Consider the following 27,675-nt stretch of genomic DNA (forward strand, 5'->3'; position numbering starts at 1 on the left):
CTTTAATATTGAGCTGAATGAGCTGTTTATATATTTTGGAGATTAATCCTTTGTCCGTTGATTGGTTTGCAAATATTTTCTCCCTTTCTGAGGGTTGTCTTTTCGTCTTGTTTATGGTTCCCTTTGCTGTGCAAAAGCTTTTAAGTTTCATTAGGTCCCATTTGTTTATTTTTGTTTTTATTTCGATTACTCTAGGAGGTGGATCAAAAAAGATCTTGCTGTGATTTATGTCAAAGAGTGTTCTTCCTAAGTTTTCCTCTAAGAGTTTTATAGTGTCCAGTCTTACATTTAGGTCTCTAATCCATTTTGAGTTTATTTTTGTGTATGGTGTTAGGGAGTGTTCTAATTTAATTCTTTTACATGTAGCTGTCCAGTTTTCCCAGCACCACTTATGGAAGAGACTGTCTTTTCTCCATTGTGTAGTCTTGCCTCCTTTGTCATAGATTAGTTGACCATAGGTGCGTGGGTTTATCTCTGGGCTTTCTATCTTCTTCCTTTGATCTGTGTTTCTGTTTTTGTGCCAGTACCATATTGTCTTGATTACTGTAGCTTTGTAGTATAGTCTGAAGTCAGGGAGTCTGATTCCTCCAGCTCCGTTTTTTTCCCTCAAGACTGCTTTGGCTATTCGGGGTCTTTTGTGTCTCCATACAAATTTTAAGATGATTTGTTCTAGTTCCGTAAAAAATGCCATTGGTAATTTGATAGGGATTGCATTGAATCTGTAGATTGCTTTGGGTGGTATAGTCATTTTCACAATGTTGATTCTTCCAATCCAAGAACATGGTATATCTCTCCATCTGTTGGTATCATCTTTAATTTCTTTCATCAGTGTCTTATAGTTTTCTGCATACAGATCTTTTGTCTCCCTAGGTAGGTTTATTCCTAGGTATTTGTTGCGATGGTAAATGGGCGTGTTTCCATAATTTCTCTTTCAGATTTTCATCATTAGTATATAGGAATGCAAGAGATTTCTGTGCATTAATTTTGTATCCTGCAACTTTACCATATTCATTAATTAGCTCTAGCAGTTTTCTGGTGGCAGTTTTAGGATTCTCTATGTATAGTATCATGTCATCTGCAAACAGTGACAGTTTTACTTCTTCTTTTCCAATTTGTATTCCTTTTATTTCTTTTTCTTCTCTGATTGCCGTGGCTAGGACTTCCAGAACTATGTTGAATAATAGTGGTGAGAGTGGACATCCTTGTCTCGTTCCTGATCTTAGAGGAAATGCTTTCAGTTTTTCACCGTTGAGAATGATGTTTGCTGTGGGTTTGTCATATATGGCCTTTATTATGTTGAGGTAGGTTCCCTCTATGTCCACTTTCTGGAGAGTTTTTATCATAAATGGGTGTTGAATTTTGTCAAAAGCTTTTTCTGCATCTATTGAGATGATCATATGGTTTTTATTCTTCAGTTTCTTAATATGGTGTATCACATTGATTGATTTGCATATATTGAAGAATCCTTGCATCCCTGGGATAAATCCCACTTGATCATGGTGTATGATCCTTTTAATGTGTTGTTGGATTCTGTTTGCTAGTATTTTGTTGAGGATTTTTGCATCTATATTCATCAGTGATATTGGTCTGTCATTTTCTTTTTTTGTAGTGTCTTTGTCTGGTTTTGGTATCAGGGTGATGGTGGCCTCATAGAATGAGTTTGGGAGTGTTCCTTCCTCTGCAATTTTTTGGAAGAGTTTGAGAAGGATAGGTGTTAGCTCTTCTCTAAATATTTGATAGAATTCACCTGTGAAGCCATCTGGTCCTGGACTTTTGTTTGTTGGAAGATTTTTAATCACAGTTTCAGTTTCGTTACTTATGATTGGTCTGTTCATATTTTCTGTTTCTTCCTGGTTCCGTCTTGGAAGGTTATATACCTTTCTAAGAATTTGCCCATTTCTTCCAGGTTGTCCATTTTATTGGCATAGAGTTGCTTGTAGTAGTCTCTTAGGATGCTTTGTATTTCTGTGGTGTCTGTTGTAACTTCTCCTTTTTCATTTCTGATTTTATTGATTTGAGTCCTCTCCCTCTTTTTCTTGATGAGTCTGGCTAATGGCTTATCAATTTTGTTTATCTTCTCAAAGAACCAGCTTTTAGTTTTATTGATCTTTGCTATTGTTTTCTTTGTTTCTATTTCATTTATTTCCGCACTGATCTTTATGATTTCTTTCCTTCTGCTAACTTTGGGTTTTGTTTGTTCTTCTTTCTCTAGTTTCTTTAGGTGTAAGCTTAGATTGTTTACTTGAGATTTTTCTTGTTTCTTTAGGTAGGCTTGTATAGCTATACACTTCCCTCTTAGAACTGCTTTTGCTGCATCCCATAGGTTTTGGGTCGTCGTGTTTTCATTGTCATTTGTCTCTAGGTATTTTTTGATTTCCTTTTGATTTCTTCAGTGATCTCTTGGTTATTTAGTAACGCATTGTTTAGCCTCCATGTGTTTGTGTTTTTTATGTTTTTTTCCCTGTAATTCATTTCTAATCTCATAGCGTTGTGGTCAGAAAAGATGCTTGATATGTTTTCAATTTTCTTAAATTTACTGAGGCTTGATTTGTGACCCAAGATGTGATCTATCCTGGAGAATGTTCCGTGCGCAGTTGAGAAGAACGTGTAATCTGCTGTTTTTGGATGGAATGTCGTATAAATATCAATTAAATCTATCGGGTCTATTGTGTCATTTAAAGCTCCTGTTTCCTTATTTATTTTCATTTTGGATGATCTGTCCATTGGTGTAAGTGAGGTGTTAAAGTCCCCCACTATTATTGTGTTACTGTCAATTTCCTCTTTTATAGCTGTTAGCAGTTGCCTTATGTATTGAGGTGCTCCTGTGTTGGAGCACCTATATTTATAATTGTTATATCTTCTTCTTGGATTGATCCCTTGATCATTATGTAGTGTTCTTCCTTGTCTCTTGTAACATTCTTTATTTTAAAGTCTATTTTATCTGATATGAGTATAGCTACTCCAGCTTCCTTTTGATTTCCATTTGCATGGAATATCTTTTTCCATCCCCTCACTTTCAGTCTGTATGTGTCTCTAGGTCTGAAGTGAGTCTCTTGTAGACAGCATATATATGGGTCTTGTTTTTTTATCCATTCAGTGAGCCTGTGTCTTTTGGTTGGAGCATTTAATCCATTCACGTTTAAGGTCATTATCGATATGTATGTTCCTATGACCATTTTCTTAATTGTTTTGGGTTTGTTTTTGTAGGTCCTTTCTTCTCTTGTGTCTCCCACTTAGAGAAGTTCCTTTAGCATTTCTTGTAGAGCTGGTTTGGTGGTGCTGAATTCTCTTAGCTTTTGCTTGTCTGTAAAGCTTTTGATTTCTCCATCAAATCTAAATGAGATCCTTGCCGGGTAGAGTAATCTTGGTTGTAGGTTCTTCCCTTTCATCACTTTAAGTATATCATGCCACTCCCTTCTGGCTTGTAGAGTTTCTGCTGAGAAATCAGCTGTTAACCTTATGGGAGTTCCCTTGTATGTTATTTGTCATTTTTCCCTTGCTGCTTTCAATAATTTTTCTTTGTCTTTAATTTTTGCCACTTTGATTACTATGTGTCTCGGCGTGTTTCTCCTTGGGTTTATCCTGTATGGGACTCTCTGCACTTCGTGGACTTGGGTGGCTATTTCCTTTCCCATGTTAGGGAAGTTTTCGACTATAATCTCTTCAAATATTTTCTCTGGTCCTTTCTCTCTCTCCTCTCCTTCTGGGACCCCTATAATGCGAATGTTGTTGCGTTTAATGTTGTCCCAGAGGTCTCTTAGGCTGTCTTCATTTCTTTTCATTCTTTTTTCTTTAGTCTGTTCCGCAGCAGTGAATTCCACCATTCTGTCTTCCAGGTCACTTATCCGTTCTTCTGCCTCAGTTATTCTGCTATTGATTCCTTCTAGTGTAGTTTTCATTTCAGTTATTGTATTGGTCATCTCTGTTTGTTTGTTCTTTAATTCTTCTAGGTCTTTGTTAGTCATTTCTTGTATCTTTTCAATCTTTGCCTCCATTCTTACTCCGAGGTCCTGGATCATCTTCACTATCATTATTCTGAATTCTTTTTCTGGAAGGTTGCCTATCTCCACTTCATTTAGTTGTTTTTCTGGGGTTTTTTCTTGTTCCTTCATCTGGTATGTAGCCCTCTGCCTTTTCATCTTGTCTGTCTTTCTGTAAATGTGGTTTTTGTTCCACAGGCTGCAGGATTGTAGTTTTTCTTGCTTCTGCTGTCTGCCCTCTGGTGGTTGAGGCTATCTAAGAGGCTTGATGGGAGGCTCTGGTCTATTTATTCTTTAAGATACAACTTTTAAGGGTTTGGCGCCATGTTAAAGTTAAATGTACATTAATGCATTTATATATGAAATAGCTGAATATTTTAAAAAATTCATTTAAAATAATTCTATAAATTAAATAAACAATTGGCCCAGCAGGTAAAAGGAAGATATTTCATATTCTTGTAATGAAGCCATAATATTTTTTTCTCTCAAAACTTTAAATGCCACATTATTTACTTTGGTAGTGAACTATAATTTCAACATTAAATAAACAATTTCCAAGCTTTTTAACTTCCAGACTGGAAAACAGAAGTCCATAGTCTTTTAAAATTGTCTTCTACCAGTGTATAAATACCTTATATCATTGTGTACTTTATACTTTTTTTCCCCTAGGTAATTTTATATCCAGTCTCTAAGAGATTAAATTAGTCATCAGGCATTTTCTTTAATCAGTATGTTGATGTAGAATTGATAGACCAGATATTAAACTTGAACTAAAATATCATTAGCTATAGATTTTAAGATTATCTTAGACCTGTGAAACGTAATATGTTGCTGATGACTTTTAAAATTCTAAAATATTAAAAAATTAAGTGAAATTATGAATTTGGAATTTGGTGACTTTGACTAAGATCATTCATCATGCCCTTCCATAGTTACCTCCTTTTCCCAGGACCATTTTCCCCAGTATCATTTCTTTACTATACTTTACTCAGAATGCACTTCCCAATAATTCTGACTTAAGGTATTTCTCTATACCAGGACACATATTTCATATAACAAGATATGAATATTCTTACTGCCATTTTGTAAAGGAAATTTCTAAGAAATTTAGACAACTTGATGAGCTACTAAGAGATCTCAGCTCTTTCATTCTTGCAGTAAGCATACATAAAGCTCCTCCTGTAGTTGGGCATATTTCTAAGCTTTGGAGAAATGAAGAAATAGTTCCTGATTTTAAAGACCTTGTGTGGTAAGATAGAAAGCCATGATAATAAAACAGGTGGAATAAAATAAATGCCAAAAATAAGGAATACAAGATATAATACATGCACATTTAATAACTTCCCCTTAACCATTTAACTTATTTTCTTAATTACTTCTGTGAAACACACTGACAGATGTTCACAATATACTAAACCTTTGCCATTAGAGTAACAGACTGTTCTCTAGCATAGCTGCATACTTGTTCCCAGCAATTGGCATTTATGCTTCTAAGAACCAGTTGTATTTATCTCAAACCAGTTTATTCTGATAGAACTTATTATAATTACTGAATTAAACAATAAAAACTGTTGAAATAAGAAAGCAAAAAATTCATTTGTGTTAAAACTATTTTTAGAAAGATTGTAAAGTTGAGTTACTTAGAAATTTGTTTTACAATTAGATATTATATAAGATAAAATCATACAAATCTATTCTAATAATAGTTCGATAAGAAATTATAGATAATTAATTATTGAAAGAAACCTGATGCAAAACTCCAATCAGAAGACCCGTACTCAGAGAAAAACCTTAGCCAAGGCACATCAGAAGATTGGTGAATAGATGTTCATTTATGTTTCAAGGTAAAATGAAATGTGTAAGGAATTGTTTTTATGATCTCTTACCTTAACTAATTTTATTGACTAATCAACCAACACACTCATGTTGAAATAGACAGTTTTCATAGTTAATGAAACAGATAATCAGTTCTGCTTTTTCTAATGACTTTTCTTTAACAGAAAAGATTTTGAATATTAAACAACTGTGAGGCTTTTTGTTACATTACAGTTTTTTTTTTTCTTTTTTTCCCCTTAGTTTACGTCTCCTGAGTCCATATGCCTTTCTATTCAGTTGAATACTAGTATCGTTGGAGCGGAAGTTTGCTGAGCACTAGTAATCATTAACATACAACCCAATTACTTTGTTCATTCTTTTTTTATAGACAGGTTAAAAAATGTGCCTGGTATTATCTCCCAAATTTGATGTCTATTTTACATTTCACCTAACTAGGTAACAAAAGGTACAAAAGCATTGTGTTGAAGTAGAATGCTGGAATAGGAGCCAAGAGATGTGACTTCTATGACTGGTGCAACGTTAACTGGGATGACCTTGGATTAGGCACTTATTTATGTTTTTTATCTTAAAATGGAGAGTTAAACTAAATTATTTCTGAGCCATTTTCCTTCATAAAACCCAAACAGAATAACCCAAACGAATGCAGTCATCCTTTTATAGATTACGACTTCTTTCAGAAGGCATTCCTTTTCTGGGGTTCTGATTTTTGACTCTGCAAGTGTCACTACTCTGATACTAAAATCAAACTTATAATAGCTCTGTTTTCTGAATCTGGAAATATGGAAAGGGCACAAATGTAGTAGCCATGGTCTTATAGGTTAAAAAGAAGGAAAATTTATTAATTTGGGGGGAGTGAGGAGGATGGCCTCTGTGCCTTTTTTTTTTTTTTTAAGCAGAGGTAAAGTTGATTTATAATAATGTCAACCTGTACTTTTCTTGTTTTTTTTCCTTTTTTGTAGTAGGAACAAAATAAATTGAAGCTTGATAGGGCTCAGTAAAATTATAAATGTTGTTGGCCTTCTTGTATTTTATCCATGTAGAAAATCTGATGATTAAATCCTCAACTAAATGAGTTTGAGACTGTACTGAACATGCTCTAAGACTTCATGATTTTGACCCTTCTGATTTATTTTCTCATGTTACTATTACTCCTAATTGTGGTAGATAGCTTTGGCTTAGATTCCAGAAAGCCAGGCAAGCTGGAACAATTGTCCTGAAAATAAAATTTTTGTTTGTTTTGCTGGGATAGCATTTGGCTGATTTTCTAATTTTATTAGATTTGGCTCAGAATTAATTATGTGTTACTTTGATATCAGTGTAAGATTTGTATTTATAATATTCTTTTTTTTTCTAGAAGTTGTAAAATTAAAAAATAAATAGCAGAAGAGCAGTAAATGATATTGAAAAATTTGTGGCACTCACATTTTGGACATGATCTTCTGAAGGCTCCTAAAAGAAGCATTGTTCTATAGTATACTGATCTTATAATACCTATCCTTGTTTTCTTTTTTAAAAAAATTCTTTTTCTATAAATATTTATTTATTTTTTATTGAAGTATAATACTTGATTTACAGTGTTGTGCCAATCTCTACTGTACAGCACAGTGACTCAGTTATACAGATATATTTATATCCTTGTTTTCTTTTTATCTTGTTTTCTTTTCATAGTTGAAACAAACTCTGGTTAGAGGAGAGATTAGGGTACATTCCTCCTTTTGCAAGCTTGTAGGTGTTTATGAATCACATATTTAGAACCAGAGGTCCACAGCAGTGTTTTTCCAACTATGATCTTGGACCACTTACATCGGAATCACCTAGAGTGCTTGCTTAAAATGCTTATTTCTGGACCTCATCCAAAACCTGTTGAATCAGAATCTTTAGGGATGGAATTCAGGAATGTGGATTTTAACAAGGTCTCATGTGGTTCACATGCCCACTTAATGTAGAGTAATGGTCTCTGAAGTGGGTGGCATATACTCCAGAGTACAGCTTTTTGATACCATTGTGACAAAGACTAAATCCTGTGCACCAAAATCTACTCTCTCTTTCTTCCTTCCTAACTTTCTATTGCAGTTAGGCATGGCCATGTGCTGACTGCCAGCCAACGGGAATATGAGCTTACATTATTTGCTACTTCCCCGGCCTGGCCCTTATAAACTTCTATGCATATTCTTCTATTTTTTTTTTTTCCTTCCTCTTGCTAACCAGGATTGAGATGACCATTATTAAAAGCTTAGAAGCAAAATGTTGAAAATAGTAGAGCTTTGGATTATTTGGAAATATTTTTTTGGTACCATTTTAGAATGGTACTTTGGATTATTTCAGATGTGCTGAAAATAATAGTCATCTTTGATAATGAGCATGAAATTTCATAAATTTAGGTTGTGTTCGTTTAAATCTGAATTACATAAAAGAAAACAGAGCAGCCTTATTTCTAAGTTAATTCTGCAAAGCAGAAATAGAAATCCATGGCAATTAATGAAGGAGGAGCACATAGTGGACCTAACTTAGTTATTTTCTTGCTCGTTCTACAAATACTTGAGTTCAGCTCATTAAATTTTCTATTATTTCTTTAAAACCAATTGCAGTAAGCAATAATACAAGGAGTGAAGGGAGATGAAAACTGAGTAAATCAAGATATTTTGTTGAGAGTGTGTTTGCATGAGATCGGGGTGGGGAATCTGGAAAAAGCCATGATGATATGAAAAAATAAAACTTACTGGTATATTTTATTTGGACTGGTAGAATCTCTAAGAACTAAAGAACTAAGAACTAGAGAACTGGAGGTATTCATTATATAGGATCATCTTTTTTGAAAGAATATGTCAATCTTATCTTAATGACTAAAAAAGTATGCAGAAGTGTATATCCATGTATAAAAAAGGGAATATCTGTATATATCTCTATCTATCTATGCAGTTGCTTTTATATGCATAGAGGGACACGTAGGAAACTGGTGTATCAGGGTAGGGAGGAAGAGTTTTCACCATGCTTTCCTAACATTGGATTTTTTTTTTTCAACCATTTAAGTGTATTATTTATTCCGGAAAGTAATTTAAATGAAAAATAATGATCTCTTAAAACAAGTTAATTTTTCTACATTTTGGGAGAAAACTGTAATCAGATTGAATTTATGATTTTTATGATTTTCAATTGAATTTTCTGAGAGCTTTCTCTTTTTAATTGTTTATTAGCAATTTTGATATTAGCCATGGTGTTTTTTTCTAGATCTATTGTGCTCTACTTGATAATAATTAAAATGTTTAAGATATATCCTTTTTCTTTACCTTTTTAAAAATAGCTATTATTTTATTTAGTTCTACCTGTGAACTGAATTCTTTGTTCATCTTCACGTTAAGTGTATGTTTGATTCCTTTAATTGCATGAAGCTTATCAATAATTATTAATTGTATTTTATTTTATATCAGAAATGAAGTTGTAGAAATTTTTAGCTTTATTGAGATATAATTTGATATACTAAAAATTGCACACATTTAATATATGCATCTTGATGAGTTTGGGCTTTTGCAAACACCCATGAGACTGTCACCATAATGAAGGTACTAAATATACCCATTACTTCCAAAAACTTCTGTGTTCTTTTGTGTTGTTGTTGTTGTTGTTTGGTAAGAACACTTAATATGAAATCTGTCCTCAACATATTTTAATAAATACCATATAGTTAACTATGGATACTGTGTTGTACAGTAGATCTCTAGAACTTATCTTGTATAAAGAAACTTTATATCCATTGGGAAACAATTTCTCATTTCTCTACCCCCACCAGCCCTTGGCAACCACCATTCTATTTTCTGCTTCTGTGGCATTGACTATGTTAGATAGCTTATATAAGTGGAATCATGCAGTATTTTCCTTTTGTGACTGCCTTATTTCACTTAGCATAATGCCCTCTAGGCTCATTCATATTGTTGCAGATGTCAGGAATTCTTTCATTTTTAAGGCTGAATAATATTCCAGTGTATGTATGCACCATGTTATCCTTATCCATTTATTTGCCGATTGACATTTGGGTTGCTTTCATATCTTGGCTATTGTGAATAATGCTGCAGTGAACATGGTGCAGATATCTCTTTGAGATCCTGATTTCAGTTCTTTAGGATATATACCCAGAAGTGGGATTGCTGGATCATATGATAGTTTTATTTTTAATATTTTAGGGAACCTCCATCCTGTTTTCCAGAGTGGCCGCACTGTTTTACATTCCTACCAACACAGTGTAAGTGTTCCTTTTTCTCCACACTCTGGCCAACACTTGCTAGCTCTTGGTTTTTTAAAAATAGCCCTCCTAACAGGTGTGAAATGGTAGGTCGTTGTGGTTTTGATCTGCGTTTCCCTGATGGTTAGTGATGCTGAACATCATTAGTGATGATGAGTGATGTTTCATATACCTGGTGGCCATGAGTATGTCTTCTTCTTAGGCAAGTCCTTTGCCTGTTTTTTAATTGGCTTATCATTATCATCATCATTATTATTTTGCTATTGTGTTGGATATTCTTAAATATTTTGAATATTAACCTCTTATCAGATAGATGGTTTGCAGATATTTTCTTTCCTTCTGTAGAATACCTTTTCACTCTGCAGATTGTTTCCTTTGCTATGCAGAATTTTCTTAGTAATGTAGTCCTTCCCACTTGTCTATATTTTGGATTTGTTGCCTGTGCTTCTGGTGTCAAATCCAAGAGGTAGTGACCAAGACAAATGTCAGGAAGCTTTCCCCTTATGTTTTCTCCTTGGAGTTTTGCAGTTTCAGATTTTACATTTAAGTTTAATTAATTTTGAGGGTTTCTTTTTTGTATATGGTATAAGACAGGGGTCCAATTTCATTCTTTTGCATGTGGATATCTAGTTTTTCCAACATCATTTGTTGAAGAATCTATCCTTTGCCATTTAATATTCTTAGCATTCTTGTCAAGAATAGTTGAATGTATATATGTTGATTTATTTATGGAGTGTCTGTTCTGTTCCATTGGTCTATGTGTCTGTTTTTATGGCAGTGTCATACTGTTTTAATACTTTAGCCCTGTAATATACTTTGAAATCAGGAAGTGTGATACTGGCAGCTTTATACTTCTTTCCTGAGATTGCTTTGGTTATTTGTGGTCTTTGTGGGTTTGTATGAATTTTGGGATTGTTTTTCTATTCCTGTGAAAAATGCCATTTGGATTTTGATATGAATTGCATTCAATCTGTACCTTGCTTTGGGTAGTATGGACATTTTAACAATATTAAGATTTCTTTCAGCAAGGTTTTGTAGTTTTTACTGTACAAGTTAGTTGCCTTTTTGTAAGTTTATTTCTAAATATTTTATTCTTTTTGATACTATTGTAAATGGAATTGTTTTCTTAATTTCCTTTTCAGGTAGTTCATTGTTAATATATAGAAATGCAACTGATTTTTTTTTGTTTCCTGCAACTTGGCTCAACTCATTAATTAGTTCTACCAGGTGTGTGTGTGTATTCTTTAGAGTTTTTCATGTATAAGTTTATGTCATGTATTTACAAACATAGACAGTGTCATACTTCCTTTCCAATTTGGATTCCTTTTATTTCTTTTTCTTGCCTAATTGCTCTGGTTAGGACTTCCACTACTATGTTGAATAGAAGTGGTGAGATTAGACGTCCTGTCTTGTTCCTGATCTTAGAGAAAAAGCTTTCAGTTTTTCACTGTTGAGTATGATGTTAGCTGTGGACTTTTCATGTATGCCCTTTATTATGTTGCGATATATGCCTTCTAAACCTAATTTGTTGAGTGTTTTTATCACGAAAAAGTGTTAAATTTTGTCAGATACTTTCTCTGCATCTGTTGAGATGATCCGGTGATTTTTATCTTTTATTCTGTTAAATGTGGTGTATAACATTAATTGATTTGGGTATGTTGAACTATCCTTGCATCCCAGGTATAAATCTCACTAAATCATGACATATGATTCTTTTATTGTGCTGGTGAATTCAGTTTGCTAGAATTTTGTTGAAGATTTTTGCATTTCTATTTTTATAATATCAATTTTTTTTTCTATTTCTGTTGGCTAAATATCAATTTATTTTTTCTATTTCTGTTGGCTTCCACTATCCTTGCACAGTTCCTTATCACATATGATTTGGAATATTTCACTATCCTTCTGACTTCTCTGTCTTTAATCTTTCACTAATTAGATCATTTTGCATGCTATTCTTATAAAAGTTTTTTCCATCTTAGTCAAAAATCCATAAGCTCCCAGTGCTTTCACAAGTTAGTCCCTCCTTATTTACATATATTTATTTTCCACTAAATTTTGCACAGTTCCAGTGTTTTGCTGCCTTCTGTTTTCCACATGTACAATTCTACAGTTTCTACCTCTGGGCTTTTGTTCATATTCTTTTTCCCTCTTTCAAGGTTATCTCCTACTTTGTCCAGTCATATGTGGTAGAGAAATAAATATATTAAAATATTTGTAACATTCTATACCATTCATATCTCCCAACTCCGTTTCTGGATAATAGTTAGAAAGGCAAGTGAGAGAAGCCACTAAATTGCTTCACATAGTAAAGAGATGACTGGAGAAAGAGGAATTGAAAGGGGAAAGGAACATTAAAGTAAGAGGTAAGTTTTGAGTAAGTTTTAGAGAGAAAGGAGAGAGATTGCAGTTAAATGAGATATGACTCTCTTCCCTTAGAGATTGACAAAAAGACCTTTTAAGAAATTTTGCTGTGTGCAGGTAGTATTCAATGTAATTCCTTCATTCACATATTTTATATTTAAAATAGTTTTTCCTCATATTTTCTCATATATGTGACTTTTTTCTCATGTATGAGAAAATATGAGAAAAATACACAAAATACATTAATATAAAGTAAAATGTATTAACATTTTATATATTATAGCATGCAAATAATTTACATAATATCTGCATATATAATATATAAGCCACACATATATAACATATATGTGCCGATTATATATATATATGTAATTTACATAATTACATATGTTTTGCTTCTCTATCAAGATTATAAAGTTCGTGGAGCCAAAAACCATCTCTTTGTATCCCACAGATAACCCTGAATATTGCTAAAGTGAGTTTCCGTTGCTTACTCTTTTAATCGTTGTATTAAAGAGTATATCTTTCCATCTGTTTGTGTCATTTCAGTTTCTTTCATGAGTTTCTTAGAGTTTTCTGAGTACAGGTCTTTCACCTCCTTAGGCAGCATTATTCCTAGGCATTTTATTCTTTCTGATGCGATTTTAAATGAGATGGTTTCCTTAATTTCTCAGTTTGTTGTTAGTTTATAGAAATGCAACAGATTTCTGTTTGTTAATTTTATATCCTGCAACTTCACCAAATTGATTGATGAGCTCTAGTGGTTTTTTGGCGACGTCTTTAAGATTTTGTATGTAAGAGTATCATGCCATCTGCAAACAGTGATGGTTTTACTTCTTCCTTTCCAATTTGGATTTCTTTTATTTCTTTTTCTTGTCTGATTGCTGTGGCTAGGACTTCAGTACTATTTTGAATAAAAGTGATGAGAGTGGTCATCCTAGTCTTGTTCCTGATCTTAGAGGAAATGCTTTCAGCTTTTCACCATTGAGTATGATGTTTTACACCACTGAGTATATGGCCTTTATTATTTTGAGGTATGTCCCCTCTATGCCCACTTTCTGGAGATTTTTTATTATAAATGGATGTTGAATTTTGTTGAAAGCTTTTTTTTGCATCTATTGAGCTGATCATCTGATTTTTTTCCCTTCAATTTGTTAATACCATGTATCACATTGATTGATTTGTGGGTATTGAACCATCCTTGCATCTCTCAGATAAATCCCACTTAATCATGGTGTGTCATCCTTCTTATGTGTTGTTGGAGTTGGTTTGCCTATATTTTGTTGAGGATTTTTGCATCTGTGTGCTTCAGTGATATTGGCCTGTAATTTTCTTTTTTGTGTGATATCTTTTTCTGGTTTTGGTATCAGGGTGATACTAGCCTCATAGAAAGCCAGTGGGGATTACTTTCGAAAGTCCCAAAAGGCTGGGGTTAATAGAGATTTCACTCTTAAAGGGCACACTCAAATGAGTTTGGAAGCATTCCTTCTTATGCAGTTTTTTGGAATAGTTTGAGAAGGATAGGTATTAACTCTTCTCTAAATGTTTGGTAGAATTTACCTGTGAAACCATCTGGTCCTGGACTTTTGTTTGTTGGGAGTTTTAAAATTACTGATTCAGTTTCATTACTGGTAAGTGCTCTGATCATATTTTCCGTTTCTCCCTGGTTCAGTCTTGGGAGATTGTACATTTCTAGGAATTTGTCCATTTCTTCTAGGTTGTCCATTTTATTGTCATGTATTATACTTGTTCGTAGTCTCTTACGATCCTTTGTATTTCTGTGGTGTTGGTTGCAACTTCTTTTTCATTTCTGATTTTATTGATTTGGGCCCTCCCTTTTTTTTCTTGATGAGTTTGGCTAATGGTTTATCAATTTTGTTTCTCTTTTCATAGATCTAGCTCTTAGGTTCGTGGACCTTTTCTACTGTTTCTTAGTCTCTGTTTCATTTATTTCTGCTCTCATCTTTATGGTTTCTTTCCTCCCGCAAACTTTGGGTTTTGTTTGTTCTCATTTTTCTAGTTCCTTTAAGTGTAAGGCTAGGTTCTTTATTTGAGATTTTTCTTGTTTCCAGAGGTAAGCTTTGTATTGCTATAAACTTCTTTCTTAGAAATACTTTTGCTGCATCATATAGATTTTGGGTCTTTGTGTTTTCATTTTCATTTGTCTTCAGATATTTCTTGATTTCCTCTTTGATTTCCTCAGGGATCCATTGGTTGTTTAGTAGCATATTTTTTAGCCTCACGTATGTGAGTGTTTTGCAGGTTTTCTTTTTTTTGTAGTTAATTTCTAGTCTTTTTACACTGTCGTTGAAAAAGATGCTTGATAGGATTTAAATTTTCTTAAATTTACCGAGGCTTGTTTTGTGGCCTAGCATGTGATCTATCATGGAGAATGTTCCCATGTGCACTTGAAAAGAATGTATATTCTCTTGCTTTTGGGTGGAATGTTCTCTTTCTGTCTATATATATATATGTATATGTGTGTGTGTGTGTGTATATAAAGTCCATTTGGTCTAATGTGTCATTTAAGGCCAGTGTTTCTTTATTGATTTACTGTCTGGGTGATCTCTCCATTGATCTAACTGGGATGTCAAAGTCCCCTACTATTACTGTGTTACTTTCAGTTTTTCTTTTTATGTCTGTTAATACTTGCTTTATATATTTAGGTGCTCCTATGTTGGGTGTGTGTGTATTTACAATTGTTACATCTTCTTTTTGGATTGAGCCCTTGATCATTATGTAATGTCGGTTCCAGGGCAGAGTCTGGCCTGCTGGTGCGTGGGCTGCATCTACAGGCTGCAAGGCTACGATTTTCTTGTGGCTGGTATCTACCCCCTGATGGGTGAGGCTGGTACCAAGGCTAGAGCAGGCTTGCAGGAGGGTGGGGCTGGGGCCCAGGGGATTCTGGGGCTGATGCCTGCCCACTGGTAGATGGAACTGGGTCCTGGAGTCTCTGGCTGGAGGGCCTGTCGATCCTGGTTCTAGTGCCTGTACACTTGTTTGTGGGGACAGGTTCTGGGCTCTCTGGTGGGCAGGGCTGTGTCCAGGGGAAGCTGAAGGCTGAGTGGGTCTTAAGGCAGCCTGTCTGCTGGTGGGTGTGGCTGTATCCCTGTCCATTTAATTGCTTAGCCTGAAGTGTCTTTAGCACTGCTGCCTACAGCTTATTGAGCTAGAACAGGGTTGGATCCTGCTAGAGGGAGGATTCCAAAATGGTGCTTGCCAGAACCAGTGTCCACATGGTAGAACGAGCTCCCAGTAATGGTTGCTGCCAATGTCTAAGTCCCCAGGGTAGGCTGCAGTTGCCTCCTGCTTCTCCGGGAGACTCTTCATGATCAGCAGGTAGGTCTGACCCAGGCTCCTTCCAAATTAGTGCTTCTGCCCTGGATCCCAGAGCTTTTGAGACTTTGAGTGTGCCCTTTAAGAGTGAAGTCTCTATCTACCCCAGCCTTTTGGGACTTTTGAAAGTAATCCCCACTGGCTTTCAATGCCAAATGCTCTGGGGGGCCCACCATGGTGCAAGACACCTGGGGTGGGGAGCCCAACATGGGGCTTGGACCCCTCACTCCGTTGGGAGAACCTCTGCTATTTGTACTTGTTCTTCTGTTTGTAGGTCACCCACTCAGTGGTATGGGAATTGACTATATCATGATTCTGCCTCTCCTGTCTGTCTCCTTGTGATTCCTTTTTTATGTCTTTGTTATCAATCTTTTCCAGTAGGTTCTTGTCTTTTAAATTAATGGTTGTTGATTTTAGTTTTAAATTTGGTGTGCCTGTTATAGGAGGTGAGCTCAGGGTCTTTCTACTCTGCCATCTTTGCCAATATCCCAGAAATTACTTTAAAACTAAGCTATTAGAAATGAATTATATATGAGTATTTGAAGTAGAAGTTTATTACAATTCTTTTCTTCAGCTGAGTTTTAGTTTTAACAGAAGGAAAATGTGAAACTATGTAAATCTGATCTAATAGGAGATAAATTTTGAATTTTAATTTTTAACCTAATATAAGGAAATAAAAATATTTCTAATAACAAAAGTAGTTTAGAGGAGAAAATTTATATTACTAGAATGCTCTCGGTTGACAATGCCCACTTTTTCCTTTCCAATAAAAATAGCTGGACATGGTAGAGCTGCTGCAGGTTTATTTTTGCAGTTGTAGCGGGTGGTTACCATTATTCATCATTAAAACAGCAAAAGAATAGACTATACATTAGAAAGTAAATTTATTCAATGGTTTATTCACATGTTTTTGTTTCATGAAGAATAGTGAAAATATGAGACTTTTGATTAATTGGGGAAAAATCCATTGCCATTATAAAAGTCTGTCTGTTATCTTGCATAAATGTTTTGGTCAGATACTTAAACACCATGCTTTTTAAATAGTGTTTTTGAAAGAATCTTCATAACTTCAGAGATTTCTTATGGTTTTAAACATAGAAATTTATTTTTCATTTTCTGTATTAAATATTCCCTTTTTCACTCAGTGTGATTTTCCCTTTTATTGCCTATTTCTTTCCCTTTACCACGTTGGAGAAGTTTAGCTTGGTGTCAGTTTTCTAGCTTTTGACTAGTTAGTTGTATCAGTCAAGATTCAACCAGGAAAAGAGGAATCACCCTGGCTTTTTCAAGCAGGAGGTGATTTACTAGAATTAGCAATTTATAGAACTTGTTGAAAGGCTGGAATGAAAGTCAAGTAAGACCTTTGTTAGATCTTAGTTTTACTGCTAACATTTAGGACGTCAGGAAGTTGAAGCAACTTCAGGAATTGTACACAATTCCTGGAGGGAATTGTAGGGATGATTATGGCTGCCTCCAATTCCAAGTGTGTAATTTGTAGAAAAACACCTAGAAGGAAATGTTACTGAGTTAGCAAAAAATTTGACACTATAGTAAAATATAGAAGGAGGATATGTTTAATTTTTGAGAGGAAAGTTAGCTCTATAAATTCTGTTAATGGCCTAGGATAGCATTTTTTTTTTTAATGCATCATGTTCCATGTGGCTATTTCTCACCTTCTTCTCACTGAGCCTATACATTGTGCCTCTGTTGGTAGTCACCAACTTCTTGCTGTCTCATGTTACTGAATCCCAATCATACTGTGCAATTTTTTTTTAAAACCATGAAGTACTGAAGGTAAACCAAATATGCCATATTTAGAGGATGGGATTATTGAATGTACATGAAAAGGAAAACTTTTTTTCCCAGGAAACATATTCAAGTATTAGTAAAAGAAAAATAAAGGGGAATATCATCAGGTTCTTATATTATACTCATAATTACCATTTCTTGGTCAGCTTTAAGTTTTCCACTGGAGTATGAGAAGAAAAGATGATGGTTTCGTAGATCGTGAAAAGTGAAAGTACTCAAAATTTCAAAAAATCACTAATTTGGAAGGTTGTGTCAGCTGTCTGAGTCAATTACAGTATGAGTCAGTGATACATAAACCTTTTCATAGAAATCCCAGAAGTCCCCTTTTAGGTACTTACTGTCTTTGTCATTTAACCTCATATAAGATTCTGTGTAGGAGAAAAGATTTATCTCATTCTATTGCTGCATCCCTGATGATTCTAAGTGTTCAAGTGCTATAATTATAAATGCTTGAACAATATTTATTTGCATGACTGTGACCAGCAATTTAATCATGACAATGAGTGAAGAGAGAACAAGAAGAAAAGGGCTGCACCTTTTTTTGAATCAGATTGTGAACATAAGCCAGCATTCAGAAAATCATTAGAATTCCAAAGTGAATTTGACCACAAAAGGCAAGAGAATTATGTTATTTGAGAATTCAAAAACCTAGTAAATTTTCTTTTAATTATCTAGAGATCAAATACTTTGGTCTTTTTCTGGGAAGTCAACACCCATTTATTTACCCATTGAAAAAAATCTCAACTAAACAAAGCATTTTCTTCTTCTAAATCACAAATATGTCTTCATCCTGAAGAAGCCAAAATGGATCTAAAAGGGAATTTCAGAATTTTATTTCCACTCTGAAGTGCTTTTTCTTTTTGTATAACAAGTAATTATGAAAATCATTAATACTTACTGAAATAGAAGTAAATAAGAGTAGTAACAAAGACATTACTCTTCCTACCCTTATTTGTTTTAGATATTTTAAGTTGGTCTCAGTAATAAATATTTTTCTTTGTATTTTTATGTCAAGTATGTATTTCTTATATTAAATTTTACCTTCACAACCAGAAAGATCTGTTGATGGAAAATGCTCCTATGGATGAAAGGTGAAATTTGTGCTTACCAACTTCAAAAAGTTGGTTTTAGGGCACCAAATTAGATAATGCATGTGAAAGTATTTCTTAACCTATAAATGTCATACAGATGTTAATAGTGTTTTAAATAATCATTTAAAATTGACAAGAATATTATGTTTCTCTTTGTTTCAAGTCCTAAATCAGGAGTCACAAACTCATAGGAATGCTTATAGGAATGTATTAGAGTGGCTCTATGCAATAGAACTTTCTGTGAAGATGGAAATATTCTACCTGTACTGTCCAGTACTGTAGCCACTAATTATATGTGACTGTTGAGCACTTGATATGAATGAGTATAGCTGAGAAACCAAAATATTTTATTTTAATAAATTTAAATAACCACATGTAGCTAATGGCTACCCTATTTGGACAGCACAGAGTTAGAGTAACACTAGATTCTATACAAATAAACCCAAAATTTCAATGATTTAAGTTTTATTTCTTTTTCTTTTTTTTTTTTCTTTAAATTTATTTATTATTTATTTATTATTTGTTTTTGGCTGTGTTGGGTCTTCGTTTCTGCGCGAGGGCCCTCCCCGGTTGCGGCAAGCGGGGGCCACTCCCCATCACGATGCACGGGCCCCCCACTATCGCAGCCCCTCTTGCTGCGGAGCACAGGCTCCAGACGCGCAGGCTCAGCACTTGTGGCCCACGGGCCCAGCCGCTCTGCGGCACGCGGGATCCTCCCAGACCAGGGCTCGAACCCACGTCCCCCGCATCGGCAGGCAGACTCTCAACCACTGCGCCACCAGGGAAGCCCTCTTTTTCATGTAATAGTCCAATGTGAATATTTCTCTATGTCTGGAGCTGGTCTCGCTTCTTCATCTGGTGGCTTCATCATCCCTTAAGACCTTGGAGACTGTTGCTTCCTGATGGTAAAGGAGGGAAAAGTCCACTTTTTAATAACTCCAGCCTAGAAGTCAAAAAGATCACTCTGCTCACATTCAGTTATTGAGAACTTGTTATGTGGTCACATCTGGATCCAAGGAACTGGAAAATGTAGTTCCTGACTAGGCAGCCACTGTGCGGCAATATATCTGACACTGTGGTGGGAGGAACACAAATTTTTGATGTTCGGTTCTGCCACAAAAGACTAGGCAAGTAATATACAAAAGTGAAATGGGCCAGATGTCAATGCATATGCATTCACTGTGTGACGGGAGGCAGAGCTGTGGCATGCCCTGTACATAGACAAGTTGCTATTCATTATCAGCTAGTGTTGTCCTGTCCTAAGGTGGGACCCATGCTGCCAGATCTTTTAGTTTTAGGGTTTTGTGGTTTTTAATGAAAATCTGAAACCCCTGTTTTTATGTGAAATAGCCCTAGTTTTGAAAGAATTATGAATAAAACTGCTGTAAACATTGAAGTATAAGTTTTTCTATAAACAAGTTATTATGTTTAACTTTTAAGAAATTGTCAAATTGTTTTCCTAAGTTGCTCTACCACCTTACATTCCCACCAACAATATATGAGGGTTCTAGTTGCTCTGCATCTAAACTTGCTGTTGTCAGTATCTTTTATTTTAGCCATTCTGAGAGGTATGTAGTGGTATTTCATAGTGGTTTTTATTTCACTATCATATTGGCTAATGATGTTGAACATTTTTTCCTGTGCTTATTTGCTATCTGTATATCAACTTTGGTCAAGTGTTTATTCGAATCTTTTACCTATTTTTAATTGAGTTGTTTGCTTTCTTCCTGTTGAATTTTGAGAGTTCTTTATATATTCTTTGTAAAGATATATACAAGCCCTTTGTTGGATTTGTGAGTTGCCAGTATGTTTCCCAATCTGTAGTTTGTCTTTTCATAAATGTCTTTCACAGAGCAAAAGTTCTCAATTTTGATGAACTCTTTGCCTAAATCCAGGTCACAAAGATTTTTTTTCCTGTATTTTCTTACAAAATTTTATAATTTTACATTTAGTTAATTTCTGTGTAAGGTGTGAAGTTTAAATCAAATTTTTTTAATTTGCATATGGATGTCCAATTGTACTAACACTATTTGTGGAAAAGGAAATGGAATTGTGTAGGCTGCCAGGAGGAAAAGACATTTCTTAACTTCTGTATTCTCACTAGGAAACTTCCTATAAGGCTTTATCATTCCCATTGTGTAGCAAGTTCATTTGCTATGATGTGTTGACATTCTTTGAAAATTGCCTAATTTTAATCAAGAGCATGTATGTTTACTAATGCTTATCACAGTGAATTTGAACTACACTATTCCCTTCCCATATCATTAGATTATGAGTGTAAGCCTATAACCAAATGCCTAGAATTTATCTTGTAGCAAACATGTATAAAAGGCAATCAAAAAGAATTTAGAAGCAAATGTTTTAATACTTTAAATGTGTAAACTCTATAGTTATTTTGGACATTATATCCACAATTATTCTAGCACAAATGTGCTTTATAATCTCCCCCAAATCATTCAAAAATCAATAAACCAACAAATATTCATTGAGCATTTGTTTTCTAGGAATTGTATTAGGTTCTGCAGAAGATAAAAATATAATGTTTTAATGTCCTCAGAAATTGTACACTCAAGTTGACATGTAGTAAAATCTAGACCTGCAAACTCAAATGTCTTCAGTTTCCAGAGAAGTATTATAAACATTCTAAGTTCCTATATAAGACAATAGGGAGAGTTAGGAGAACTTTGTTAACCTATAGAGTTCATTCACGATTAAAGGCATTCACATAAACAAACAGACATACAAATGTCCAAAGAAATCACCTTCGAAGATTGAATACATCCTAGGCTATAAGTTTGCAACCCAACCTCTGACTTTGGGGATCAACCTTTAGGTGTCTGGAAGAACTTTGAATTTGAAATCAGTGCCTTTAAAAACAGTTATGTGTTATGTCTACACACATACAGCTTTCTTTGGTTAAAGAGCAGATTCTTCAAATTTCTCATTAGCTTTATATATAGATAGTGTGTGTGTGCACACGCGTGCGCGCATCTGCTTGTATATTTCCTGTGGTGAACATAGTCCTTTTATTCTCTCTTACATTTTATAATTGGTCATTATTGGTATTTTGAGTTTTGCTTGTTAACCTTCCAATGCTTACTTATTCTACTAAGCCCTTTAATATGAATTTAATTACAGCTGAAGATAGTATGCTTTCCTGACTTATTTTAGTGAGATGGTTTCTGACTTCTCACCATTTAGTATGAGACTTCTCACCAGTTAGTATGAGTAAATGTTGCTTTTGATTTCTTGTATATCCCCTTAGGAAATTTCTTTCTATTCCTAGTTTACTTGAAGCTTTAGATTTTGCTTATTTAAATCAAGAGTGTATATAGAATTTTATCAAGTACTTTTCCAGTATCTGTTGAGATGGTTTTATGTTTTTTAGTTTACATTTAACCCTACTCTAGAGGTAAACCTTACTTCAGCATGTTATTTGATATGTTATTTATTTAATACACTACTAGAGTCTATTTAGGATTTTTACATCTACATTTTAAAAAGACATTAACCTGGTTTTAATACTGAGTTGTTGCTAGCTTTAGAGAATATGTTGGGCAGCTTTCCATCATTTTTAATGCTTTGGAATTGTTTGTATAGCATAGGAATTATCTATTAATTCACTGTTTTATAAGACTCACATGTGAAAACCATCTTGCTTCTGATTATGATGCCTTTTTAGAATTGGATATTACCTGTTTTTTTAATCTCTTCATTGTTGCTGGCGTTTTAAAAAACTTATAAACTTCCTCCTGTATCGATTTTTAGAATTCATATTCTCCTAGAAAATCTTTTATTTCCTTTATGTTTTTCAAATATGTGACCATAATATTGCATATAGAGTTATTGGAGAACTTTATATTTTGTTTTTTCCTTTTAATATTATCTCTTCAAAGTCAGTGCTCTTCCCACTATACTATAGTATTTCCATATCATCTGTTTCGTATAAATTTATAATAAGAAAATACATGTAATTGAAGGTCATTTCTGTATTCAGAAATATATATAACAGAGTGTCAAAATAGAGAAAATAAGCTATAGCTAAGCAAAATAAAATTTTATACAAAAGCCTGGAGTTAGAGTTTTAGGTTCTAATCATTGTAAATTAAAAATAAGGTAAATTTTTACTCATTTTAAGATCATCATCTTAGTAAGTCCATGTTTATTATAATTATTAAAATAATCAGATACTGTTTCAGCTTTCCTTAAATGACAGTAATAATCAATTTCTATAGCATTTAGACTTTATAAGGTATATGTATATATATTAATTAATTTGCTTCTGGCAACAAAGATGTGAGGTAGGCAGGTTGCTCACAATTTTGCTTATTTTACCAATAATAAAATCTGGGAGATTAACCAGTTTACCTAAAGTCTTGTAACTTATTGTTAGTAAATGGAGCTGTTATTAAGCTAGGGTTTTTTGATTCTCTGTCTGGTGTTGTGCAGACGTATCTGAACTATGTGTTTCTAACTTTCATTAAACTCTTAAGTGCAAAATGTTTACTCTTCCTTTTTTTTTTAAAAAAAAAGAAAACCAAGTCCTGACTGTTCTTCCTTAATTTAATGTTCCCTGCTTCTTTCTACAGGCATCCCTCACTTTACTGTGTTTCTGAGATATTGTGTTTTTTTATAGATTAAAAGATTTTGGCTACACTGTATTGTCAGACGATGTTTTTTTTTTTTTTTTAGCAATAAAGCATTTTTAAATTAAGGTATATACATTGTTTTTGTGGACATAATGCTAATGTACCCTTAATAGACTACAGTATAGTGTAAACATAACTTTTATATGCACTGGGAAACCATAAATTTGTGTGAAACCATAAATTGTTTGCAATATTCACTTTATTGCCATGGTCTGGTACTGAACCCACAATATTTCTGAGGTATGCCTGTAGTCTATTCTTTCTTCTAAATCAGACCTTCATTATCACATACATGAATTATTACAGTTATCTCTTTTCTGATGTTTCTGGAAGCACTCTTCCTCATGCTCCAGTACTGTTTCCAGACTAATCTTCCCATGATGGTTTAATTTATTTGTCAACTTGACAGGCTTACGGAATGCCCAAATAGCTGGCAAAACATTATTTCTGGTTGTATCTGTGAGAGTATTTCTGGAAGAGATTAGCAATTTGACTCAGTAGACTGTGTGAAGAGTCACCCCTCACCAATGTGGGCAGGCATCATCCAATCTACTGAATACCTGAATGGAACAATAAGGCCAAAGAAGGGTGAATTCTCTCTCTGTTGAGCTGGGATAGCCATCTTCTCCTGCCATTGGACATCAGAGCTCCTGGTTCTTGGGCCTTGGGACTCTGGGACTTTCACCAGTGGCCCCTGAGTTCTCAGGCCTTCAGACTCCGTCTGAATGATACCACCTGCTTTTGTGGTTTTCAGGCTTGCAGATGACTGATCGTTGGACTTCTTGGCCTCCGTAACCATGTGAGGCCACTCTTATAACAAATCTCTGTCTCTATATCTATATCCATATCCTGTTGGTTTCTCTGGGGAACCCTGACTAATACACTTCCTAAATCTGCTTTCATATGTTATTTCTCTCATCAAAGAAATGTCAGTTGCTCCTCATTGCCTTCATAATAATGGCTGTTAGCCTAACACTTAAGACCTCATTGGTCCTGCCCCCTTGTGTCTTTCCAACCCTATAGACTACTTCATTTGAACATCCAACTTTTGCTCTAGGTGATCTGTATAGCTCCTTTCTACCTTAATTCATACTGTGCTTCTCACATGAAGTACTCTTCTTCTTTATCTCTACCTATCTAAATTCAAACGACTGTAGGCCCTAAATAAATTTTTTTTTTCTCTGTCAGGTCTTGAGTAGCCATTCTAGTATACCCTGATTTTTTTTCTGTATTCTGTATTCTACTGTTTGATAGTTCTCATTGTCTGTATCATTCATTTTAAGTTTAATTATATGTTGTTGTACTTATCTCACATTCCCCTAACTATTTTGGCAGTTCCTGATAGACAAGGATGATAAGTTAAACTACTTCATGTTCTAAACTTTTTTTTTTTTTTGTATTCTCTTCAGTACACAGTATGATGCTTTGTGTATTATAGGTGCTCATTAAATTTTTTGAATTAAATAAATGAAACTGTGTATTTATTGTTACTGTTAAATTAGTATGTTGGAAAGACAGCCTGGGACATAACTAATAGACCTTCATCTGTATCAGAATCCATGATAAATATATTGTAGTACTGTAGATACTTATAAGAAAATGTTTTCTCATTTTCTATTTGGTTTCTCTATTCCTCTAATGTAGGGTTTCTCAGTCTCAGCACTATTGACGTTTTGGGCTGGATAGTTGTGCGAGGCTCTCCTGTGCATGGTATGATGTTAAACAGCATCTCTGGTCTCTCCCTACTAGATGTCAGTGGTATCATCTAAGCTGTAACTAATGAAAATGTATCCAGACATTGCCAAATGTCCCCAGGGAGCAAAATCGCTGCCAGTTGACAGCCACTCTGGTGGTTTTAGCAGATTTTTTTTTCAACAGAGCATAAAAATGTAGATAAGCCAATTAAAATTATAATCTTATTGAAAGTACCTTTGGGTTTTTTTTTTTAAGCGTTTTATTGAATTTCCATGCTATTACAAATACATGTTGCTGAACTATAAAGAATGCTATAGGGATATGCTGCTTCAGTGCTATTCAGATTTATAACTTCAGTAGCTTATAAAGTCTAAGGTAAATTGTCAGAATGTTAAATTAGCTTTAGCAGGAAGCCTGGATGAACCACTTAGCAGGGAGCAGGGAAAACATAGGAATAGAGAGAAATCAAAGAGAATTAACAAGTTCCATCCTTAATTGTTCATCTTTCTCAGTGCAAAACGTCTCCATATTATTTGTTCAAGTTATATATAAAGTGCCTTATGTTTGCTTACAAGAGTGCTAAATACTGAATGGAATATCTTTTTTAAAAAAGGTAGGACTGTTCCTGCTAAATATAATGCATTGTGAAAATATCACGCACACACACCAGAAACAACAAAAATAAGACAGTATATGTGATTACATGACAAGTGAATTGGGATAACCAGTGAATATTAAAAGTCTATAGAGAAGGGAGATCATCTTATCTTGGAATGGTCTTTTTCCAAGGAGTTTTCACTAAGAGCATTTTGCTTTTACTCTGCTCTTTCTCTAAAAATCAGACTATCTTTGTACTGTTATTCTCCTCATTCAAATTTTTACCAGAGTTTAGAGCTCATTTCATGGACCTGAAGTTGGATATTCTCCAGCCACACATTCCTCTAACTACAAGTTTCCAGTCAATAGTATGGGTTAATACAGTACTGTGAGTTCTGTTAACCTCTCTGCAATTAACTTGCAAGTGAAAATAAACTGTTTTACTGCTAAAAGTCATGATTAGCAGACCTTTCTTCCTGGTAGTCCTATTGTTTATTTTATAGTGTTAGAGTTTGAGAAGGAATAACAGATATGTTTGAGGTGAGGAGAACAGAAAAGTTTGAAAGATAATTGCTGGTTAATGCTAAAAATAAAAACAGTGAAACGATCAGCTACAGCTCAGCTTAGCTGAATCTTCCACTGTCACTCCTGGCAAACATTTGAAGAGCAATCAGACTTTTCTACCATACAACGTCTTTAGTTTATGTTGTTTTTCCTTTTTTTAACTTAATTCTTATTTTTCATTGAAGTAATGCATTCACATGTTTTAAAAAAAATCAAACAATGCTAAAATAGCTCATGACAACAATAAAAACCGTCTGCTTTTTTCCTGCTGCTTCCAAAAGCAACTTCTTTCTTGTAGTTGTTTCTTCTGATGTTTGCATACATATTTCATACTGTGCCCTTTGCTGTATCTACTGTATTTTATTTTTTTATTTTGTTTTTTATAAGTTTATTTACTTTTGGCTGCGTTGGGTCTTCGTTGCTGCGCATGAGCTTTATCTAGTTGCGGCGAGTGGGGGTTACTCTTCGTTGCAGTGTGCGGGCTTCTCATTGTGGTGGCTTCTCTTGTTGCAGAGCACAGGCTCTAGGTGCGTGGGCTTCAGTAGTTGTGGCGCGTGGGCTCAGTGGTTGTGGCTCACGGGCTTTAGAGCACAGGCTCAGTAGTTGTGGCTCACGGGCTTAGATGCTCCATGGCATGTGGGACCTTCCCGGACCAGGGCTCGAACCTGTGTCCTCTGCATTGGCAGGCGGATTCTTAAACACTGCACCACCAGGGAAGCCCCTCTATTGTATTTTAGACATTATATGTTGACTTCTGTATTAGTTTTTCTGTAGCTACCATAACATTATTATAAATGGCTTAAAACAACAAGTAGTTGTTATCTTACAATTCTGTAGTTTAGAGATTTTCCAGCTTTTGGTGACCACCTTCTTTCCAGGGTTCATCACCCCCTCCAACTTCGAAGCAAGCAACATCAGGAAGCCTAGTCTTCACACTGCCATCTCTCTTCCACTTTTAAGGTATCCTTGTAATTTTACACTGGGAACCACCAAGATAATCCAGAATAAATTCTCTGTTTTAAAGTCAGCTGATTAGCTTCATTCCATCTGTAAGTTTAATTCCACAAACCAGGTAGCTAACGTATTCACTGGGGCGTTATTCTACCTACTATACTTTCCCATTATGATAGATAAGAATATTATTAGCTCTCTTAACTTCCCCTCACTTCTACCTACTGTCCCTTTATAGTTAATATCACATTTTTTTTATTGAATCCATATTCAGTGTTTTCATTGTTTAGGGCTTGTAAATATTAGTGGCTGAACCAAGTGGTGTACTTCATTTATGCACAACTTTTTGTTTTTCCTATTATGCATAATTATCTCATTTTTTCCTTGTTAAAAATTTTTTTTCAAACTCTAGCTACATTTTCTCACTTCCTCCTACAGCTCTGTGAAATCTCTCACAGTACTCTTTACCACTTCTTCAAACTCATTAAATAATCTGATTTCTGCTTTTTACCTGGATACCTCTCTCCTATTCCTTCACCATCAGAATAAGTAGTTGTTTACCTGTACTG

The 27,675-nt window shown here is 34.5% G+C and overlaps 1 protein-coding gene across 13 annotated transcripts in view; it reads left to right on the forward strand.

The window, feature by feature from the left end:
• GPHN (gephyrin) overlaps positions 1–27,675 on the forward strand; it is a 633,631-nt gene that overhangs the window by 168,738 nt on the left and 437,218 nt on the right. The gene's annotated exons all lie outside the window — the stretch shown is intronic.

This window comes from Balaenoptera musculus, chromosome 2, assembly GCF_009873245.2.
Source record: "Balaenoptera musculus isolate JJ_BM4_2016_0621 chromosome 2, mBalMus1.pri.v3, whole genome shotgun sequence".
NCBI lineage: Eukaryota > Metazoa > Chordata > Mammalia > Artiodactyla > Balaenopteridae > Balaenoptera > Balaenoptera musculus.